The sequence below is a fragment of the Trachypithecus francoisi genome, unplaced genomic scaffold (assembly GCF_009764315.1).
Source record: "Trachypithecus francoisi isolate TF-2019V2 unplaced genomic scaffold, Tfra_2.0 Lachesis_group15, whole genome shotgun sequence".
Taxonomy (NCBI): Eukaryota; Metazoa; Chordata; class Mammalia; order Primates; family Cercopithecidae; genus Trachypithecus; species Trachypithecus francoisi.
Genome location: NW_022681460.1, coordinates 1,365,583 through 1,379,455, shown reverse-complemented (window position 1 = coordinate 1,379,455; position 13,873 = coordinate 1,365,583). Strand labels below are relative to the sequence as shown.

Genomic DNA, 13,873 nt, shown 5'->3' with positions numbered 1-13,873 from the left:
TTTCTCTCTCTCGTTTCCCATTTTTTAAAAGACAAATTATCATAGGACTGGTTTGCTTTATTACACTTGGCCTAATTATTTGTATACAGTGAAGCAAGAATAATTATTTTTCACATAGGACTTTTAAATTGTCTGTGATGGAACTTTGTTCCATAGAAGGAATCTGAGACATGACTTTTTAAAGTCGAGCCCAGCCATGAATTTGTGCCATCAAATACCTGTGAGTTGGGTGAATTCCTTTCCTCTTGAGGTTCCAAGATAACTTGGGGTTCCAGGTCTGTCAGAAAGTGACATTCTTTACTTACCACAGATCAGAACCCCTGTACTGGGACTGTGTACACAGAACAAGAGGACAGTTTCCAAAGGCTTTATTGGCTTTATAAGTCAAGTTTGATTCCTAAAGGGAGAGCACAACATTCCAGTCAATGCCTTGGCAAAATAACCAGTTTTTCCAATTGTGTCCTGTTACAAATGAAAACAGATTCTTATTGTACTTATGCAAATAACTATATACAAGTAGTTTCCAAATTCTGGAGAAATCAGGTAGAGAGAAACTAATATGCTCCAAATTTTGTTCATAGGAGTATACTTGTTAAAAGCCGTTAATAGCTCAAAAGTTTCCTTGACTCTGAAAAAGCAAAACAAAGGATTAGCGACATTGCTTAATATTTTAAGCAAAAAGTCAGAAAGTTCGCTTCGGTCTCCTATAAGTTCAGTTCATGCAGTTAATTCCTGTCCTACTTGATATTGATTTGCTTTAATGCGACTCCCAGAGCAAATGCCAGAGAAAAGGCAAGTAGGCAAGGCAAAAAAAACTTTATTTACAAACCAATGTGAGGGAGGGGCGAGGTTTACCGACCTCCGAAGTCGCTCCGGCCTTCTCGGGGGAGGTTCCTGGGTCCCGCGCAGGAGGAAGGGCCGAGGAAGTTCGCTCCGGCGTTCTCCGACGACGTTCCCAGGTCCCCTGCAGGAGGAGGGGCCGAGGAAGTTCGTTCCACGCGCCCCACCCCTCCCCAGCGGCTTTTATGACCTGGGCCGGGGAGTGGGCGGGCAGTGGGCGGGACATAGGCGGGGCGGGGGCGGGTCAGTAGGCGTGGCTAGGCAGGTTCCGGTTTCTTTCCGTCGGAGGTCGGGTTGCGCCTGCGCAGTCCACCCGTGTCTTTCCCGGGCGCGGGAAAGTTGACGGTGAAGAACGCGGAACTGCGCCATCTTGCCTCCGTTTGTCCAAACAGATATTAGTAAACGTTTTAGCTCTTCAAGAGTCCTGAACGTTTTTCTTCTGTGCTAATGTCACAATCTCCAAAGTGATCAGAAACCTGCATTCAAGGGTGCCTATTAGAGCTTTCCAGGTAGTTATAAAACCACCTTCTAAAGACGACCAGAACAAAACAATTGTTTATGGATGACGAAAAGTTTTAGGGTAGCCAGAGTTAAAGACACCATTGACAAGGAAATCTGTTACCTCTGTAGCACACAATAATTCAACATAACAATTATAATTATTACTGATAATGTCCACTAAGATATATCAGAAATATAGGCGTCTCCCATAACTTTGAAACAAATACCAATAACATATTTATACAAATATAGCCCAAAGACAGCCAGACACCATTTCATATCTGACAATACTTCCTGTACAATTTTTATACCAAATAGGTCAAATTTCCCCTTTCCATTAGTGTACTATTAATGTTATACCCAATTCTTAATAAAACCTTATAAACCTATTTACCCAATTTTAATGTTTGACCATAAAGTAAGATTTTTATAGACCTTTTCTAACCCTTTACAGTTTTTGTTAAAGAGCAGGTTAGTGCTCTAAGAGAAACCCATTGTGTTTTTATTTTACTGCTCAATTTACAGAAAAACTGGATGATACTCCTTTAACTTTAGCCAACGTGTTTACACAGAGAATTTCCCTTACAATCAACCTTCCACAACTTTCTTAAACCTTCAACTTTATTTTATCTAGCTTAAAACAACACTTTAAACTTGAAATCTAGGCAAAAAAATCCACATTCTCATGCCTCCTTATAATCTTTTTACCAAAAGCATATTTTACTTTCCTTACACACCTTGCGTGTAAACTGATATAAAGAAAGTTGCTATTTCTTCAATAGTCTTAAATACATGTTGCTCTGTTAACTCTTAGCAACCTTTACTTTCGGTGAAAATCTTGGTAAGGTTGGGATTTGAATGAAGTACTAGGTGTGAAGCCTAGGACATAGACAGAAGTGCAAATAACGTCTGACTTATTACAGCGTCTAACTCCGTGTGTCCCAGGACTCATCTAGCTGTAAAGCAGGCAGTCGTACAGCTAAGAGTCTTGGTGGCATTTTATACAGCATTTAGGAGGCTTAATCACCTTTAAATTGTACATTTCTTGTATAAATTCCCTTTCATAAATTCTGTCACAACTACACAGACAAACTATGACACGCCTTGGCTTTCTGGCTTGTCCTAAACATCCCTCTTTTTAAACAATCTGTCATTTTACTTTTAGCACAAACATTCACCATACAAGATCCTTTCTTATATAAAATCTGTTTTCTTTAGTAACTTTTTGCATAGCTAGGGGCATGGTTAACTTCATATGGCCCCAGGCCTTATCTAGAATTTAGCACTCCAAAATAAATTGAACGATTTGTAAGTCAAAGAAGCAGTTTTTGACCTAAAACATTTAGCAAACCTAATATTTGACCTGCATAATTTAGACCAAATGTTTACATTTTTGAGGATATTTTTATTTTACCAATAATCTTTAAAACTCTATAACTTTTTTTATATCTCTCTTATTTTCTGGTTTCTTTTACCTTGTTTTATATATAACCTTTAAATAAGCTTTGACTTAGACAAAAATTAATTACCCTTTAAAAAGGGTACAATATTTAGAAAGAATGGTTTCCTACAATATACTTTATTGGAAAATACCCAAATAATGAAATACCTGTTATTAAATTTAATATAGCTTTAGATTCTAAATTATGACAGGGTTGTTTATGAGTATTTATCCCATTATATTCATCTAACTATGTATTTTAATCATTTACCTAATTTATGAAAACTGCGATAGTTATCATTTAAAGTTATGAAACCGCCATTGCAAAATTATAACTGAGACAGTGAAAAAGATGTGACCTAACCAACTCCATCTTGCTTCTAAACTCCAAGCTATTTTATTAACTTAAAGTGTATTAACTAAGTTTACAGTTTGGCTTTGAAACAAAGATGGTAACAGTCATTTCCCAGAGCAAACTTCCTTCATGCTTAGGGACTAGATTGCCTAAGGCCACAAGATTAGTAGTTGAAGTATTTTACTAAATAATTCAAGATATAGCTATTTCAATTAAACCAATATTAATGTTTTACTTGCTAAAAATTACACATGGAAAGATCATTTTATTTTGGGCTGCTTATAGTTTTGTAACCTGTATGCCAAATTTTGACACCTTATAGTATTTGACAGAGGTAAGTATGAAATCACTTGATCAATAAATGCAAACAAGTATGCTGGCAACTCTTAAGATACTTCTAATATTACTTTACCCATAATTTTTAAAGCTAGCTCATTTATTAAAGATTTTACTTTTACTCAAGTCACATAAACTTAAAAAAGCATTTGACTAGTCTTTCCTTTTTCTGTTAAAGTATGTAAGCACTTTTATTTTTCTTTGAGCCAATTAATGAGAACTCTTTTATGTATTTTCAGTAGTGAAACATGGTGTACACAAGACACAAATACATAGACATATTAGGCATGCCAATAGAAATACATTTTATAGATTCACAAGACCTCCTTTTTCCTATCTTAGACTTGCAACCTCTTGATAACCTGGTTTGTTTCTCTGGCAGTTGTCAACTAAATAGCCCTAAATCTGCATATTAAAGGAAACAACTCTGAAGTGAAAAATCAAATGGCAAAATTGTACATCTCAAGGTACACAGAGAAAAAGTCTGGGTGGTGCTAGAGGGAGATTAAAGAGGAAGGCCAGATCAAACATAAAAGTATAGAAATTTTATCATAGGACTGTATAAGGAGACTAACTTTACTTAGATAATGTCTATCTTTTAACTGGATCTTTGAACTCTGGGCAGAGCCGACAATGAATCCTGGGTTTTCAAAAGGCAGAATGATTATGAGGCTAGACCATGTGATGCTTTTACAGGGCACTTAATTTTTTTTTTCTTTGAGACAGAGTCTTGCTCTGTCACCCATGGTGGAGTGCAATGGCGTGATCTCGGCTCACTGCAACCTCTGCCTCCCAGATTCATGCAATTCTCCTGCCTCAGACTCCCAAGTAGCTGGGATTACAGGGGCCCACCACCACACCCATCTAATTTTTGTATTTTTAGTAAAGATGGGGTTTCACCAGGTTGGTCAGGCTGGACTTGAACTCCTGGCCCCTGGTGATCCACCCACCTCGGCCTCCCAAAGTGTTGAGATTACAAGCATGAGCCACCATGCCCGGCCACAAAGACATTTCTAAGTGTCTAAATTACACTTTTTCTTAAAAACTGCAGAGTAGCTTCTGTTGTTATCACTATTAACGAAGAAAACGGAATTTGGTAAACTGAGAAGAAAAACTTTTGCTCAAAATGACAAGGTCCTAGGAGATAAATAAACAAAAACAAAAATATGAAGACCTTTAAAAAACAAACATGCACATATACATACACACATCTTGGATGTTAACCTTCCTTTAAGCTGACTTTTAACCATTGAACTCCTAAAAAAAAAAATATATGTTTCTCTTCTCAGAGGACTTTCAGCAGGAACGGACCCAATACCTCCCATGTTTAAGTTTACATGACATGAAAAGGAATAAGGCAGATAGGCAAACAAGTGGAGACAAATTTTGGACAACACAAGAGGGCATGTAGCCGGCAAAACAGACTCAAAACCAACTCAAAACCTAATCTCAACCAAAATGCAGAGCTGGTGTACGAGCAAGTCCTACTGCTTCCCTTGGCAGTGCTGGAGAGATGGTTTAACAAGCCCAGATGGGAAAACAGTAGGCTCCTGGCATACGATCCAGTTAACTCACCCTTGGAGAGCATCCGCTCCCAATCTCCGTACTTCCCCAGTAGTGAAAGGCACGTGCCATGTTGCCCAGACAGCCCTCCCGAGGGTCCCCGGGAAAATCTCACAAGTAGCTACTGAGATCCTCCTGAAGAGTGTCTCGTTGTAAGTCACTGACCACAGCGTCATCCTGGTCTCTCCTGGCTGGCTGGCCAAACGTTGTTCCTGGACCAAACGGAGGGTCGGGCTGCCATTTCTTGTGGCCCAATAAACCAGCTGCAGATGAACTGGGGAGGAAGAGAGTTTTTAGTTCGGTAACCAGTTACAGGGAGAAGGCCGAGAAATTATCGCCAAACTCAAAATTACAAAGTTTTCCAGCGCTTATATACCTTCTAAGCTGTATGTCTACGTATAAATGTGCATTCATCTAAAGACATAAGTGATTAACTTCTTTTAATCTATAACTAACATCTGAGTCCTGAAGACCTTCCTCTGGAGCCACTAAATTTACTTCATCTAAATGCTGGGGTGATAACTGCTAAATCACAGAGATTTGGGGAGATCCTTCAGGCCCCCAATGCACTTGTTTGTGGAGGCCTGGGGAGTTTCTTCGGATCCCCAGTAAAAGCTGTTTCATCCCAAATCTGTCCTGCTAGGGATTCCTTCATTATCTTGTCATGTTTTAAGGCCCAGGAAAGGCCTGGCCAAAACTGTCTATCGGCTTCTGCTGCATCCTAGCCTTTGTATAAGAGCGCTGGCTTTTTCAGCTTTTGATATTGAACGTAACCACTCAGTCTGTAATGAAACAAGGGTGATGGAGGCGTGCATTCATGAGACCTGGCCTGCCACAGCTAGAGGGGACGGGCAAAAGAGATGTTTTAGACTAGAATATAGAGCACATGTAATAATCCAATTTTTTAAGTCAAAAGAGCATGCATTGTAAACTGAGAAAGGCGGGCTCCAGGTGAAACTGGGGGAGCTCAGCACTGCAGTCACCTGCAGTGAACCCCGAGGCTCCAGAACACACAGAAATGAAGTTCTGTGGGTGCCATGCAGACGTTCACTGTGATCAAAACAACCTGCCCTTCGATCCGGCAGCAACTGCAGGCTATGTGACCTCGGACACTGGTTCTGAAGCCGCGGAGCCGTGCAGGACGCCCGGTGCCTCCCAGGTCCCATCTTAGTGATATGGAGGCTCAGGAGGCATAAATTTCAGGGGTTCCTTCTTGAGTCAGAAAGGAAATCACATCTGAAATTCAAAAACCGCAGTGCCTTAAAATTGTCTTAGCCTCCATGGAAAAGGTTAATGAGGAAATTAGTCGATTAAAGTTTGTAGTGAGGAAAACCTAAAATGTATCTATTCTTTTTTAAATGGCTAAAATTCAAATGGATAGTAACCCATTGGCCAGTTAACGTTAGCCTTACTCTTGGAGATTCAATAAACTCAAGAAATCAGCACTGTGAGCTTTCGTTTTCAAATTTAACATGCGTTTCTTTTCTAGGTAACCAGAGAAATATTTAAATGTTTTCAGAACCAGCTGCCTTATGGAAAATAAATGTGTACTCTGCCTTGTCCAACGTCGGTAATTCGGTGAGGAGGTAAGAGTTTGCAGGGACAAGCCCCATTGCCAGCTCCCAAGTGGCGTCTGCCTCCTCCTGCCCCTGCTGTTCCAAAAGCTCCCTCTGGCCACGTTACACTCATTAAAACAGAATATAAAGATCACACACGGAAATAAATGGAATACTGATAACATTGAACTTACTGATAACAAATGGAATACTGGTAACATTGAACTTACTGATAACAAATGGAATACTGATAACATTGAACTTACTGATAACAAATGGAATACTGATAACATTGAACTTACTGATACCGGGTATCTGACAATATTACCATTTACGGTTCTCATAGTTTCCCTTCCAGGAGTTTCAGGAGATAACTGTGAGCTCTGTGGCACTTTCACAACCAGCTGTTTTTGCATGGTCGGTACCTGTGCCCTTCTGAGACTACACACAGGGGTCAGACCTGGTGCTAGAGACAGAGTAAGCGGGACGGCCAGGCGACTCCCTTCCTAACACACAGGACAACAGTGTGTGGGCTCTGCGGGGACCATGACACACCGGAGGGTCCCCAGGCTTGTCTGAGCAGGAAGCAGAGTGAGGCTTCACGTCTCTAAGATACTGTCACAAAACTCTCCATCCTTGTTCCCAGGCACTGGCCTTTCTTTCCTCATGCCAAGACCCCAGTACTCAATTTTAGTAATTATTTAGTCAGCACTGAGTATTGAATACTGATATTGGAATGGAAATTCTTGCCATTGGGTGAGAGGAAAGTGCCTGGGGCCGGTGGAGGCAGCCCCTCCGGTCGGGTGTGCCCAGGTTGGCTGGTTCTGTCCTCCCTGCTGCTGCAAGGCCTCCAACCCAGGCATAGCATCCCTCCTAGGAAAGCTTCTGGAACCCCCAGGAGCAGCCCCCAGGCCCGTAAATGTGTTCTGTCGTCAGCTACCAAGTGGCTTCTGCCTCTTCCTGCCCCTGCCTTGTGCAGCCACTGGCTTGGGCGACAGGTGATGACTCACTTCCCCTGGCAGGCATGCCTCGCCCAGGCACAGAGCTCACTGGCACAGGGGCTGGCTCCAGGGTGCTTGCTTCCGTCCATGGGCCGAGTCAACAGCCAGCTTCGTGTGGAGGGGAGAATTGCTCACGTGGAGTCAGAGCTGAGCCCGCTGCTTGGGTCTGCAGGGTTCCCCCGATTCCTGGTGAACGAGCTCTCTCTCCACTGCAGGGTCTTCCCAGGAGCCCAGGAAGAGCTGGTGTCAGAGAAAGACCCCAGGAAAGCAGAGCCACACCCTTTCCAGAGGTGCCAGGATCCTCCTACACCCAGGCTTTGCTAGGGCTGGTTCTCCGAACAAGAAGAGAAAGCCTCGGATCCCAAAGGCAGCCTTTGTGCAGGACGGAACCACCCCACCCAGGCTGGCCCACATCAGAAGGAGGCAGCCGGAGCCCATTGAGCGGGGAGGCCACCAGGAGAGGGAGCGAGTGTCTGCCAGAGGCATGGTTTTCCCTCAAGATCCAATTATCCATGACATTTTAGGAAGGTATGTCCATCACCTAGGAGGTTCCTCTGGGCGACCACCGGAACCTTCGGCCACAAACCTTTCTAGTTACAAACATGAGGAAGTTTAAAAAATGCATGACACTGTTCAACTTTTAAAATTGCTGACTAGAAAAGTGTAACGTTTGGTCATCAATAGTATCAATTTGCAATGTGTTCCATTCTTTAGCTCCAACCTCACAGCTTTCTAAAGCAAACAAACAAAAAATGTAAAACTTGAGGTGGATTTTCTTCAGCCTTCACCACCCCTGAGACAGCAAGACCAACCCCTCCTCTCCTCTTCCTCCCTCTCCTCCTTCTCCTCTCCCTCCCCTTCCTCTCCCTCCCCCTCCCCCATCCTCTTCGTCCTCCCCTTCTCCTCCTCCTCTTCCTCCTCCCCCTCCCTCTCCTTCTCCTACTCCCTCTCCTCCCCCTCCTCCCTCTCCCCCTGCCCTATCCTCCCCCTCTTCTCCTTCTCCTCCTCCTCCCCCTCTTCCTCCCTCTTCTTCTGCTACTCCCTCTCCTCTCTGCCCTCCCCTCCCCTTCCTCCTCCTCCTCCCACTCCTCAGCCCACGAGGTTGGAAAACTTTATGATGACCCACCTCCGTCTAGTGAATAGCGAATACGTTTTCTCCTCTCTACAACTTTTTAAATAACCTGTTCTTTACTGTAGCTTATGTTTTATTTTGGAATGCAGTATATAATACACATAACAGCAACACAAGTCCATCGTTTATATCCTCCTAAGGCTTCTGGTCAATAGTAGGATATGAGTAGTTAACTTTCTGGGGGGTGGAAAGTTACATGCAGATTTTCAAATGTGTGGGGAGTCAGCGCCCCAACTCTTGCATTGTTCATGGGTCAGCTGTGCACATTTTAGGCCCCATGAAACCAGGAGCTGCATGACCAGGGCCCTGAGCAGCCTCCGGACTGGCTGTACAGCCCAGCTGCATCTGTGCACCCTCTTCCCAGACACACTCATCCCACTGAGATGTCCTTCTGAGCCTGCCACCTGTCACACCCATGCCAAATTCTGGTGTGTGTCCTGCCCAGGTGCCTTCACCTGCTCCAAAGCTCCTTCAGCGTTGGGTCTCTGCCTCCTTCTACGCCTCATCCTCTTCCCCACTGTTTCTTCTCCACTTCCCATTCAGGTGAGCCCCTAACAATGGCAAGACCCCCGTCCTCAACCCCACTGCTCTCGTCCAAGAGGAAATCACACTGTCTGGTCGATACATTCTAGGCTGGAGTTCGCCTTAGTCTCCAACCACTTGAGGCCTTTCTCAGTCCAGCCCATTGTCTGTCTACTCAGTGAAGCTTCCTCGTAACTGCCTCTGTGACTACAGTTCCTACACAGATCCTGCGGGCCCCAGCTGGGAGGGCTGGACTGGGTGAGATATTTAGTCAGAGGCACCCTGGTAGTAGAGGAATCTGAGCAGTGTTTAAGGAAGAAACCCGAATATAAAGCTTTTGTTCACATGTAGGCTTACTCTTAGCATGGCCACACCACCTCCCTTCCCAGGGCCTGTCTGGGTTCACGCCTGTGATGCTGTGGAATTATGAACGGCCACTAGACCACGCTCAGAAGGACCCCAGTGCCCACTCCAGATGATAAACTATACAGTCACCCAACTCAAACACCACGATTTACACACACTGCAAACTCATCTATTTTCCCAGGGCTGTCAATACTGACATAAAGTGGACTCACTCAGCCTTGCGGACACTGGAAGGGTTACACTCCCATAAAGGAAGAGCCTGTGGTGGACACTGGAAGCCCTTCGACGATGCAGAAAGACGGGAGGTGCTTGCAAACACATATATTTTATTACTGACTTAGGTATCAGGTTGCATTGCTATAGAAGCTTACATCAGCTTCTATTAAAACTTGGTTCTGGGTTCCTGGTTCTGACTCATATGATTTTGGGATGAGTGTTGGAACTCTGTGCCAGCCTGTTCCTAGGGAAAGGAGCCAGGACTAAGGAGCTGGGCAGAGAGGGTGAACCAGATCCTGTCCTCATTGTTCAGGGAACAAAAGACTAAAGACTCCCAGAGGCATAAAACAGCTTCCATGTCTCACTCACATGGTGTGGCTGTAAGGGTGGGGCAGGTGGTTATATGCATATGGTTTTTTTTTTTTTAAGACAGGGTCTTGCCCTGTTGCCCAGACTCCAGTGGAGTGGTGCAATCTCAGCTCACTGCAGTCTCAACTTTCTGGGCTCAAGAAATCCTCCTGCCTCAGCCTTCTGAGTAGGTGGGACACAGGCACACACCACCATGCCCAGCTAATTTTTTGTAGAGACAAGGTTTAGCTGTGTTGTCCAGGCTGGTCTCGAACTCCTGAGCTTAAGCACTCGCCCACCTCAGCCTCTCGAAGTGCTGGGATTACAGACATAAATCTCTGCACTGGCCTCATAAGGTCATTTTTAGAAAAGATCATTTTTATCTACAATCTCAGGATCAACCAAGTTGCATAACTCCACAGCTCTCATTCACATTTCATTCCTGGATTACGTGGGTTCACTGTGCTGGATACCACAGGTCAAAAACGATTGTCTGGGCAATGGTCTAGAAAGTATGAAAGGAAATTAACTCTTGGGACCCCAAACTCATTGAGCCAAAGGGAAAAGTTAAGCTGGGAACTGGGTGGTGCAAACCTGCCTCCTCTTTTTGGTTCCTAATTGATGAAAAGCGACATGCCTCCCCCATATTTTGCCCACAAGGAAATTCCTAGTATGCTCCAAGATCTTTAGTCGAAGGTGTCTCTGTGACGATTTCACCATGGCAATGTAAATTGATAGCTTTTCTTTACAGCTGCACTCCCCCCAGCCCACCAGACATGAACGCATATCTGGTTGCTCCCCTGCCCCATTTCGTCTGTTTACCTTCTGTAAAATGCAGATTCCCTGGGTTTTTCCTCTGTCCCATCAGTCTATGTAGTCTTATGCAAAAAAAAAAAAAAAAATGCAGACTCACCGAGCCAGACAAAGGCATGATTATTTTTCCCTATCCCACATCTTACATGAAAATTATGAACTTCTCAATACCTCACCCTTTCCCCTTTAAATTTGGAGCCCTCAGAATCATCTTTGGAGAAAGGCATAGATCTGTCCCCCGGGCACACATTCTTAACTTCGGCAAATAAGCCTCCTAAGATGATTGAGACTTGTCTCGTCATTTTTCTTGATTGACAAAAGCTAACACAGAAAACATTTTTAGATGAGAAACTCAATACATTTTTAAAAGTTTGCAGGGCATTATAAAATGTTCCCTTAGAGTCAACCCCATGATTTTCTCTCGCTCTCTCTTTCTCTCAGTAAAGGAATATACAGTTCTTATTGTGTTCTTATTATTGCAATAAAAGCCAAGTCACACCTGCCTAAGGAACAAGGTGCCACATCCTCAGTTGGGGCCTCTGGGCAGGGCAAGAGGCAGGAGGTGCTGGAGGGAAGTCCCACCTGCCTTCGCCTGAATCCAGTGACTGCAGAGGCTGAGCACACCCTGGGCCAACTTCGACTTCATCCATCAGGAAACCTATTAAAATGTTCACCTGTGGGTGAAGGTTCATTGTGGTTCATATTCATTTCTAATCTATTTGTTATTTTTGAGATGAACTTTTTCCTGGGTTGAGAAATGATGGCGGTTTAGGGGAAGTATTGGCTGTGTCACTCTGTTTTCCACTCATATTCTTATTAAGAAATATATTGGCTTTAAAATATTAAACTTTGACTGACTTTATTCTTTTGCTACTTTGGTCCTTTGAGACAGCCACAGAGCAAACTGTACTCTACTTTTTTGGATTCCCTTATTGTCAGCATGTCAGGCTTACTCAGTCTGTATGATGTGGGGTGTCCCCAGGTGGCAGGGCAGGGAGGCCCCTCAGAGACAACCCACTCCCTGACCCTGATCCCGTTCCTGACACCCGGGTAGTGGCACCGGGCTGTGGCCACAGCAGCACGATCTCACCAAGGGAGGATCTGTTTGTTTTCCAGTCTGGACTTCGTTCTTCGCTCAGCTGGTTGTTATTACGGCCTTTGCAGTAGCAGCGCGAGATTAACCACAGCCAAGTCTCTGAATTTTGACACAGATTCAACCCAAATTCAATCTTCCACGTTTATAAGGAGGTGAGAAGAATGGAAGGAGAAGACGCGATTTCCATCTTGCTCATAGTTTTGTGACTTTATACTATCATTTTGGGATAGGCAGCACTTTTTAAAAGTCCACAGGGCCGTGTGTGCCTAATTAAAGGAATGTCAGTGAATCTTAGAGGTGACTTTTGCTTCTCCAGTCCATTTTCGTGGTGTAAAAGAAATGAAAGAAAGTTGGTGCTTAGCAAGTTAAGGAAGAATTACAGAACGTAGAGCCCCTACAGTGAAAATAACCGGAGGTTGTCTCAGACAGCTGTGTTAAATAAAGCCGGTCTCAGGTCCAGTGCAGGAGTCATGACTGGGTCACTTCATACTTCCGGTTTAAAGTATCCGAGGCAGTGAAAAAGAAAGGCTGCAGTTTTGCACCTGCTGCAAGTCAGGAAGGCTTGGCAGGTTTCCAAAGGAACGCTGGGTTGCGGTTCCTGGAAACTGGAATGACTTCTGCAAATGTGGAACCCTTAAGTAACTGCTGGAAACACACAGGGAGTGCAGGGCTCCTCCTCAGAAGCTGCTGGTTATATCAATGTTTATGCCCCTTCTCTCTGCATGCTCTGTGTATCTATAACACTCAGTAACATGAACGCACCATGTCGTATTTAACTGTTCCATTTTCTTAGCCGCTGCAGGCTATGCCGCTTTCTGTTGTCATAAGCAACTCTGTAATGATCTATACTGTACAAATGTTTGCCAACTTTATCATATGTCTCAAACACAGCTTCCATTCCTGCCTTGGTAGCCGACTGTGTCATGAACCACCCCCTCACTGAAAATAGCTAAAATCGTGAGTGCCATTATAACATTTTCTTTAAATGCATTGCTGAGCTAGCAAATAAGTAAGAAGTCCTCGGTGGCAAACAAATAGGGGGTACACAAGAATCTAGTGAGGCAAAAGGAATCTGAGACTGGGCTTGGCCTGGGGAACCTGATAAGCCTCAACCTCTTGTAATGACTGTTCAGGTGAGGGGGTCTCTGAGTATAAGAGACCACTGCATGAGGCAGGAGCCTCGAGGACCACAATCTCCTCAAAGTGAGCCTCAGACCCCTGTAGGGGACATTCATCAATGGCCTGACTTGCTGGGTGCTGAATGGAGAAGAAAAAATCGTCCCCCACAAAGAATCTATAATCATCCGCCAGCTCATCCGCTGTGTATTGGGCCCATGGTCAGATCCTCTGGAGTCAGGAACTCATTTAGGGTAACGTCAGATTGTTGGTCACTCTGTCCTTATTGATACACTTTAAACGTTTTCGCATATGTGTCCCATCAGTTTCTGAGAGAAGAGTATTAACATCTTTCTTTGATTATAAAATTGTCTGTTTCTATTTTTTGTCCTGTCAATTTTGCTTCGTGTTTTGAGGACTCTTATTAGGCACATGCACCTTTATAAATTATTCGAATTTCCCGATAAAGTGTCATTTACCATTATGCAAACTCCCTCTTTGTATCTGGTGATCCTCACTGTGTAGCAGTTTGTTTCATCTGGTATTAATAGGTATTCCAATGATCTTCCTCTTACCATTTGCATGGCTCATCTTTTTGCATCCATTTATTATCAGCCTATCTGTATCTTCTTATTAAGGTTTGTCTCTTATTGGCAGCATATAGTTTGGTC

General features: G+C 43.8%; 1 long non-coding RNA gene across 1 annotated transcript; it reads right to left on the bottom strand.

The window, feature by feature from the left end:
• Positions 1 to 801: 801 nt before the first annotated feature.
• LOC117097958 lies at positions 802 to 5,224 on the bottom strand. The gene is made up of 2 exons (XR_004443112.1): positions 5,049 to 5,224; positions 802 to 1,316 (listed from the first exon to the last, which is right to left on the bottom strand). It is a non-coding gene; the product is annotated as an uncharacterized LOC117097958 (long non-coding RNA).
• Between the last annotated feature and the right edge of the window lie 8,649 nt (positions 5,225 to 13,873).